This window comes from Melitaea cinxia, chromosome 2 (genome assembly GCF_905220565.1).
Source record: "Melitaea cinxia chromosome 2, ilMelCinx1.1, whole genome shotgun sequence".
In the NCBI taxonomy this organism is placed as follows: domain Eukaryota; kingdom Metazoa; phylum Arthropoda; class Insecta; order Lepidoptera; family Nymphalidae; genus Melitaea; species Melitaea cinxia.
The window spans coordinates 747099-756498 of record NC_059395.1 but is presented as its reverse complement, the minus strand read 5'-3'; positions in this window follow the sequence as shown (position 1 = coordinate 756498).

The window sequence follows — 9400 nt, the reverse complement described above, 5'->3', positions numbered from 1 at the left end:
AGGAAGAATATTAAATTTATTGTCACTGATCACGGACTATCTCTTCGTTTACGAAATAAAATTGTATCTGCCTATAATTGGGAAGGCAACTATAACGTTTTTATTATTAATTTTATGTATCTAAGTGTAGCGTATTCGTTTAACATATTATTTAACATATTTTTATTTAACACATTCTCCAAAACACGCTGCATCTTATGATATAAGTATAATTCCTATCGGTTCAGTAGTTTTCGCGGTATAGGTAAAGATTTTATTTCTCAACTAAAAAAACAAAAATATAAACCTTGCTTATTATTAGCATTTAAAACCAAGCAGGCGTCTAAATTGTTTAGTCACCAACTAGCCAAAAAAAAAAAACAAATGAAACTACACTTTTAAAAAATCTTATTATTTTTACAAAAACAATATACAAAAGTACGTTAATACCCAAAAAAATTATTCATAATCACATGAACCATAGCTACATATAAGCTATCTATTTAAACCTCTTTAAAGGTGTTGTCTATATTGTTTAGTCAACAACTAGCCAATGAAACAAATGGAACTACACTTTCAAAAAACTTATTCTTTTTAGAAAAAAAAAAAAAATACAAAAGTACGTTATAATACCCAAAAAAATATTCGTAATCACTTAAAACTTCTTAAAGGATTACCTCGACAGATCTTCGTTAATGATATCTTAATAAATCTTAATAAGCAATGATTTTTTGTCACTATTGTATATTGTAGGATAAAGCAGGATAGATCGTGCTCAAAATCTACAGCAGCCCGACTGGGTTATCTCGACCTTACACAAGAACAAAACTGTTTTCAAGCAGTATTGTGTTCCTGCTGGTGAGTAAGGTTACCAGAGCTCCTGGGAGGGATTGGGGATGGGGTCGGCAGCGCGCTTGCGATGCTTGTGGTGTTGCAAGCTTCTATAAGTTACGGTAATCGTATACCATCAGGTGAGCCGTACGCTTCTTTGCCGACCTAGTTACATCGAAAAGAATTATCATATCTAAATAATACTGCTTTCAAGCAGTGTTGTGTCCCTGTTGGTGAGTGAGGTGACCAGAGTACATGGCGAGAATTGGGGATGGGTCGACAACGCGCTTGCGATGCTTCTGGTGTTGCAGACGTCTATAAGCTACGGTGTTCGCTTACCATCAGGCGTACGCTTGTTTGCCGACCTAGTTATATATATATAAAAAAAAGTAATTATGTATAAAATTATACACGGCTTCATATATACCTTTGTTCCGAATTACAGCGCCGCGAGTAATTCGTTCGTCGGTTGCTTCAATAGATTAATAATATATTTTTTAAGTTACCTACATCGTTCGTCACTAAATCACTCAGTCAAAGCATAACATTAGCTCGCACAAAAATTATTGTAAAAATTGTAATAAACCAGTATAAAAAGAATTTTTGGGTTTAAATTAAGCCCCAGGGTGTCGTTGAAGACATTTATTGGTGGCCCATGAGGGGAACTAATATTAAAGGAGAAATTTAAGACAACAAAATTCGCCATCGTGTTCGAGAAAGGTCACGTCGAGGTGTCGATCTAAAACCAGCCCGATACGAGAACCAGAGCCGAGGCTAAAGAAATACAATAAATTTGGCAAGTAAAACGAAAGGGACAGTGCAGACAATAAAGCTCACGCCTAATTTCGAAGCCAGGAACAACAGATAAGTGCCATCCTTTGTTCCGTAATCATCCGTCACAACTTATACAAAATTGCCTCTAAAGCAAATTAATAATTTTTGTATTAATAATTAAGTAACGAAACTAGAAATTCGTAAAACAATTTCAGTTTTTAAAACTGTTTTATTAATATAAGTTCTTACATTTTAGTAAATAATTTTTTGTTACCTACCTACATCGGAATAAATAATTTTTATAACAAGGAAAGTAAATGTTAATTAAAAAAAAAAAACTATATATCGCTTATTTTTGAAGAATATAACAGAATAATACATTAACGCATTGAATAATTGATTAAATTAGTTGTGCTATATTCTAATTATGTAGTTTATTGATGTCGGTTATTATTTAAGAGTAAGACTAGTTAATAAATAATAATATTAAACACTAAATTATAATTATATTATTTTTATTTAGGAGCACATTAAAATATTTTTCTAAGATAATTATAAAAAAATTAGGTATAACAAATTGAAATTATCGGTATCCCAGGTTATTTAAAATTGTTTGCCGAACATTCCAGTGACGGGTGGCCGCAGCTGTGAAGGTTTGAGGCCGGGCTGCGTCATCAGCTGCGTAACCTGCACCTAAATCCTGATTGCACTCCGAGCTGAACAGCGCGCGTGAGCATTGAAAAACGTATTTGGTTATTTGTAAATTTATATTTATATTATAAAGTAATAATCATCCGTTGGCAAAATGACTGAATTTGGGTCATCGTTGTCTAATTCTTGTTTGAGGGAATTAATAGTAAAACGTAGTTCTATAAAAGGACAAATCACTAAATTTAAGAATTATTTAGCCCAATTTAAAGAAAAGGAGGTAGTGTCAAATATTGAACTAGTTGAATTAAATTTAAAATTAACAAAATTCGAGTCGTTGTCCGTCAAATTTGATAATTTACAAAGCGAAATTGAAGTTATAAATTCGGAAAGCATTGATGTTGAAGTGGATGAACGCGATAATATTGAACATGATATTATCTCTTGTATTGCAATGGCTAAAACAATAATAGATGATCACAATGTTGATCACAAGGATCAATCTCAATGCTTACACGATCACAGCGAGTTAGGTATAAGGTTACCGCAAATACAAATAGGTGCTGTGTGGCTACGGCACTAAAGAATTTAGCCACCCCCTCTCTTCCCGTGGGTGTCGTAAGAGGCGACTAAGGGATAACAAGGTTCCACAACCATCTTGGAACTTAAGAAGCCGACCGATGGCGGGATAACCATCCAACTGCTGGCTTTGAAATACACAGGCCGAAGACGGGCAGCAGCGTTTTCGGTGCGACAAAGCCAATACTGCGGTCACCAACCCGCCTGCCCAGCGTGGTGACTATGGGCAAAACACATGAGTTCACGTTATTTTTGGCGTAAACTTGTGGAGGCCTATGTCCAGCAGTGGACTGTATAGGCTGTAATGATGAAATACAAATAGAAAAATTCGGCGGCCAATATTTCCGCTGGCTTCAGTTCCATGACACTTATGAAAGCTTAATTCATAATAACAATCGCATCACGCCGATACAGAAATTTCACTATCTCTCATCTTATTTGGAAGGTGATGCCGCTAGGCTAATTTCAAATCTTGAAGTCTCATCTGCTAATTATTCCAAAGCTTGGAGCCTTATTTGTGAGCGTTACAACAATAAACGGGCGCTGATTAATCATCATTTGAAATCTTTATTTTCCATACAGCCAATTATGCGTGAATCTGATAAGTCGCTTCGTTTTTTGGTGGATCAGGTAAATAAAGATTTGCGTGCTCTAACAAGTCTGGATCAACCGACAGATAAATGTTATATATTATTAATTTACATGCTTTCATCAAAATTAGATAGTCAAACGTTAATTAAGTGGGAAGAATATAGAAATGGTTTGGATGATATTCCAACGCTAGATTTATTTAATAAGTTTTTGAACGATCGAGCTGATGTTTTAGAATCTTTATATCGTAATAAAAATGATAATTCTATGAATAAAGGATTACCTAGTACCTCTTGTAGTGTCGTACCAAACCACAATAATTCTAATAAAGGTATTATGAATAAAAACAAATATAATAATAAATATAATCAGAATATAAATTACACAAAAACGTTTGCTGTTACAAATCAAAAGCCACACAGGTATTATTGTGTTATTTGTAATGATGATCATAAAATATATGATTGTCCTGTTTTTAAATCAAAAAATATACAAGAAAGATTAAACGAAGTATCAAAATATACATTATGCGTAAATTGTCTAAGGCAGGGGCATCCCTTCAGTGATTGCCGAATGAAACCTTGTCATTGTAATAAAAAACATAACAGCTTACTTCACAATCCAGAAAAGGAAGTTAAGTGTAATGCAGTCACTAATGATGCTGAATTTCCCATGTGTTTTTTTAATAGATTTTACGGTCAAGATTTGTTACCTACGCTTATAGAAGTATCTAATCCGATTACTAACAAAGCGACAAGAGTTCGTGCTCTTTTGGACTGTGGAAGCCAGTCTTCATTTATTACTCGCTCTTTGATCAAAAAATTATCTTTGAATACTAATACCATAGATGCTGTAAGGGTCGTTGGCATAGGCAATAATGCTTTAAACAATGTCATCGAAACTTGTACTGTGGAGCTGAGTTCTGTAAACAGTTCATATAATTTAAAATTAACATGCATGGTACTAGATAAAATAATGGGAGATATTTCTAAGTGTTGTATGAATTTAAAAAATCTGAACTTACCTCATAACTTACCTTTAGCCGATCCACAATTTTACGATCCAGGATCCATCGACCTATTAATTGGTTCTGATATGTTTTGGGACATTATAGGTAATAAAACTAGATATATTGGTGACGCTAAAATAAAGTTGAGAAGTTCAAAATTTGACTGGATAGTTTGTGGTTCATTCCCTTTATGTCATAATAATAATAATAATCCTAAATCTGCACAGTGTAACCTTGTTCTAACTAAATTATCACCCAATGATATGGATGAAATGATTCTACCTAAATTCTGGGAAATTGAAGACCTCCCTAAACGGCCTTTACTCAGTTGGAGTGAAGAAGCTAGCGAGAAGCATTTTGTAGAAAATACATGTCGACTTAATTCGGGTAGGTTTTGTGTTAAGCTACCATTACTTGACATTCCTGACTGTCTAGGTGATACCTACCAAACTGCCAAATTTAGGCTGATGAAATTAGAAAAGAGATTTAAAAGAAACCCTTCATTAAAATTGGGATATACTAACTTCATTAACGAGTATGCTGAACTAGGTCATCTTACGGAATCAAAAGTTACTAAACCCTATAATTCCTATTTTTTGTGTCATCATCCTGTGTTAAAACAAAATAGTGAGTCAACGCGGCTTCGGGTTGTGTTTGATGGTTCGGCTTCATCGTCTTCTGGGTATTCTCTAAATGATATTTTAATGGTAGGGCCAAATATGCAAGATAATCTATTTTTATTTTAATTCGAAGCCGTCAGTATAAATACCTTTTATGTGGCGATATTGAAAAAAATGTATAGGCAAGTGGATATACATGACGACGACCGTGATTTGCAATTAATACTATGGAGAGAAAATGAAGACGAACCTATACGAACATTGAGGTTAAATACTGTCACGTATGGTACGTCCAGTGCAAGCTTCCTAAGTACTCGTTGTCTTTGGCAATTGGGAGAGGAACAGGAAGATGTGCTAATTAAAACAATAATTCAACGAGATTTCTACGTTGATGACATCATAACCGGTTCTGATGATGAACTTCAATTGCGTTATATTAAATCTTCTGTAACAAAGGCGTTAAGACACGGTTGTTTTAATCTCAGAAAATTTAAATCTAATCTACCTAGTATATTTGAAAATGATCTTGAAAATTCACAGGATAGTCTTATTATTAGTGAGTCGTCTAGTACTTTAGGGTTAGGATGGAATCCATTAAATGATACCTTGCACTTTCCATTTGAAAATATTTCAATAAATGATAGTATAACTAAGAGATCAATTCTTTCCAATTCATTTAAAATCTTTGATCCACTCGGACTCTTAAGCCCATGCATCATTCAACCAAAATTAATATTACAACGGTTGTGGAAAAATAAAGTACATTGGGATGAACTTGCGCCTATCGATATCCAAAGAGATTGGCAAAGGTTTGTTCAAAATTTACGGCATTTAAAGGACTTCAAATTACAAAGATTAGTTCTTATTAATTCTCCCGAAATCATTGAACTACATTCGTTCCGTGACGCTTCAGAATCAGCCTATGGAGCTTGTATTTATATGCGATCAATAAATGTCGATGGAAAAATATTTGTACGTTTGCTATGTTCCAAATCAAAGGTAGCTCCACTAAGGTCCATGACGATTCCTCGTCTAGAGTTGTGTGCTGCACTTTCAGCTGCTCGATTAACCGCAAGTGTTTTAGAGTCATTGCGTTACAAACCTTCGTCTATATATCATTGGTGTGATTCGAGCGTGGTGATTAGTTGGATTAACAGTGATATTAGCAAACTAAAAACTTTTGTAGCTAATCGTGTTAGCGAAATACTTGAAAATACGAAAGCAGTATCATGGCGTTATGTTAATACCCGCTGATTAAATCTCACGAGGGGTTGATGCTGGTAAACTATTGAAAATGAATTTACGGTGGTCTGGCCCAATTTTTTATCTAAAAATGAAGCTGAATGGCCAAAGTTAAATAATAAAATTATTGCCACTTTTGATTTACCAGAAATTAAATCGAATCCTTTAATTTTAACAACCTTGGATATAGACTTTGAAAGATTTTCAAAATTAGATAAAGTCGTAAGATCGTTTGCTTATGTTAATAGGTTTATTAGTAATTTAAGAAATAAAAATGTTGAAAATAAAAATATTTTATCTTTGGATGGATTAAATAAATCTTTTAGGCTTCTTTGTATTGTGGCTTAACAACAATCATTTCCTGTAGAATATGACTTGCTGGTAAAGGGAAAAGATCTCAGTTCTAAGTCTAAATTACTTTCTTTTTCGCCATTTTTAGATGAGGACGAAGGTAATAAGAGTTGGCGGACGACTGGATAATTCTGATTACTCATTCGAAAAGAAACATCCAATTTTGTTGCATTCTGCGCACCATTTAACTAAGTTATATTTTGAAAGGGAACATCTTAAAAATATGCACGCTGGCCCTCAATTATTATTAGCTAGTGTAAGAGAATCTGTATGGGCTATAGGCGGTAGGCAGTTAGCTAGGCGTACTGTCAATAGATATATAGTCTGCAGACGTGTTCGTGGTAGCACGCTCAATCCTAAAATGGGAATATTACCAGCGCAAAGAGTAAATCCTGATTTTCCCTTTTTTGTCGGTTGGTATTGACTTTGCGGGTCCATTTTACATAGTTAACCGGAAAGGGCGTGGCAGTAGACTGCTTAAATGTTATATGTGCCTTTTTATTTGCTTAAGATATAAATGTATTCACCTAGAAGCTGTTAGCGACTTGTCAAAGGATGCGTTCATTATGACACTGAAAAGATTTATTAGTCGTCGTGGTAGGCCAGCGGAAATATTCTGCGATAACGGACGTAACTTTGTTGCCGCAGCTAAAGAGTTAACTGATTTCTTAAAACATAACGAGGATTCTTTTAGTCATTTTGCCAATCAGGAAAAAATTAAATTTCATTTTACGCCAACATACGCTCCTCACTTCGGAGGCATTTGGGAGGCCGGTGTAAAGTCTGCCAAGTTTCATTTAAGACGTGTAATAGGGAATTGTCATTTAACGTTTGAAGAAATATTAACGTTATTCGCTCAAGTGGAGGCAATTTTGAATAGTCGTCCTCTTTACCCTTTGTCATCCTCCCCTGATGATTTCCTATCTTTGACTCCTGGCCACTTTTTAATTGGAAGAGCCTTAAACGCACTTCCGTCAAAATCCCTAGACAGTATTAAGGAAACAAATTTGCGAAGGTACGAAAGACTTGAAAAAATACGTCAACACTTTTGGAACAGATGGCAGAAGAAGTATGTGGCTGAATTACAGCAAAGAACTAAATGGAAAACCAATTTTGGCAAACTGAAGGTCAGAGATTTGGTTCTTCTCCAAGAGGATCACTTGCCTCCACTAAACTGGCGACATGGACGAGTTAAAAGATTGTTTCCAGGTCCAGATAATATCTCACGTGTTGCTGAAGTCGATACGATAAGAGGATGTGTACGACGTCCATTGGTTCGTCTCTGCCCCATTCTGGCTGACGACGAGATCTTATGGTTGAAAGATACCTTTCAACGAGGCGGGAGGATGTTCCGAATTACAGCGCCGCGAGTAATTCGTTCGTCGGTTGCTTCAATAGATTAATAATATATTTTTTAAGTTACCTACATCGTTCGTCACTAAATCACTCAGTCAAAGCATAACATTAGCTCGCACAAAAATTATTGTAAAAATTGTAATAAACCAGTATAAAAAGAATTTTTGGGTTTAAATTAAGCCCCAGGGTGTCGTTGAAGACAACCTTCAATAATTAATAAAAAAAAAATTAACTAGCTTTAAAAACAAATTAAGTAAATAACTGTAATCCATAGTAATCATTAGAACTAATTACCCTCCATGGCTTTAATTATACTATTGCGGATTTTCTTGAAGTATTTTACTATCTATAATTTGCCTCGTAAAGAGTTAGTATATTTTTTTATTAGTTTAACCAGCCTTTGTGACGAAAGCGTCTTAGTAATTAGTCGTGATAGTCCAGTGATTAGGATGTATAAACTTACACTGTCTAGTGTTACCAGGTGGTTACAAGTTCAAAACCGGCTGTTGCTCAGACCACGATAAACATCTATATGGCTAATACAAATGTCTGTCGTGAACGGGGATCGAATCCGCGACCGCCAGCGCAACAGCCAATGCTGTGACCACTGCGCCAATGCGTCGTCATATATATTTATATATTGAGTACAATGACATTAAATTCTGTTGTCTTATTTCTTTGTTTTCAATTATACATTTATCATAACATAAATTCGTTACCTAATGGTAAATAAATTAATAATTAAATTATAATTCACATTAATATAATATTTAAAAAAAGTAATGCACATTTTAGTTGTTTTTAAATTGTTGTTATTATTAAGAAATATTATTATAGTTATTGTTAATTCAAAATTTATTAAAATGTAATTATTTAATTATTTAAATGTAATTGTACTAACATTAGATTATAAGCAACATTGTTACTAACACTATATGGGCTAGTCCCGAAATAAAGATTATTATTATTATTATTATTATTAATACCGTATAATTAATTTACTAGAACTGCAACTCGATCAGTTTTCAGCATCACAGGTAAAAACTATCAAAATTTTGTGAAAAATACACATGCTTAAGAAAATTCTTTTGTTTCATAAAAAAATGCAACATTTTGATACATTCAGGTTGTCTGGAAGAAATCGCTCTTAGCGATAAGAACGCCTGTGTATATCTTTCTTTATATGTATCACTTTTTTGTAATGTTTCATTAGGGTGTACAATAAAGAGTATTTATTATTATTTATTATTATTTATTATTATTATTATTATTATTATTCAGTAGATATCTATCATTTAACTTACACATATATAAGTAAATAGCTCCAAGCATATGTTTATATGTGGGCGTGTGTCTCGATGTCATTGTAAGCTCGTACGTGCCGCTCGCTCGTCGCTCGGTGAAATCACAGTAAGTGGGT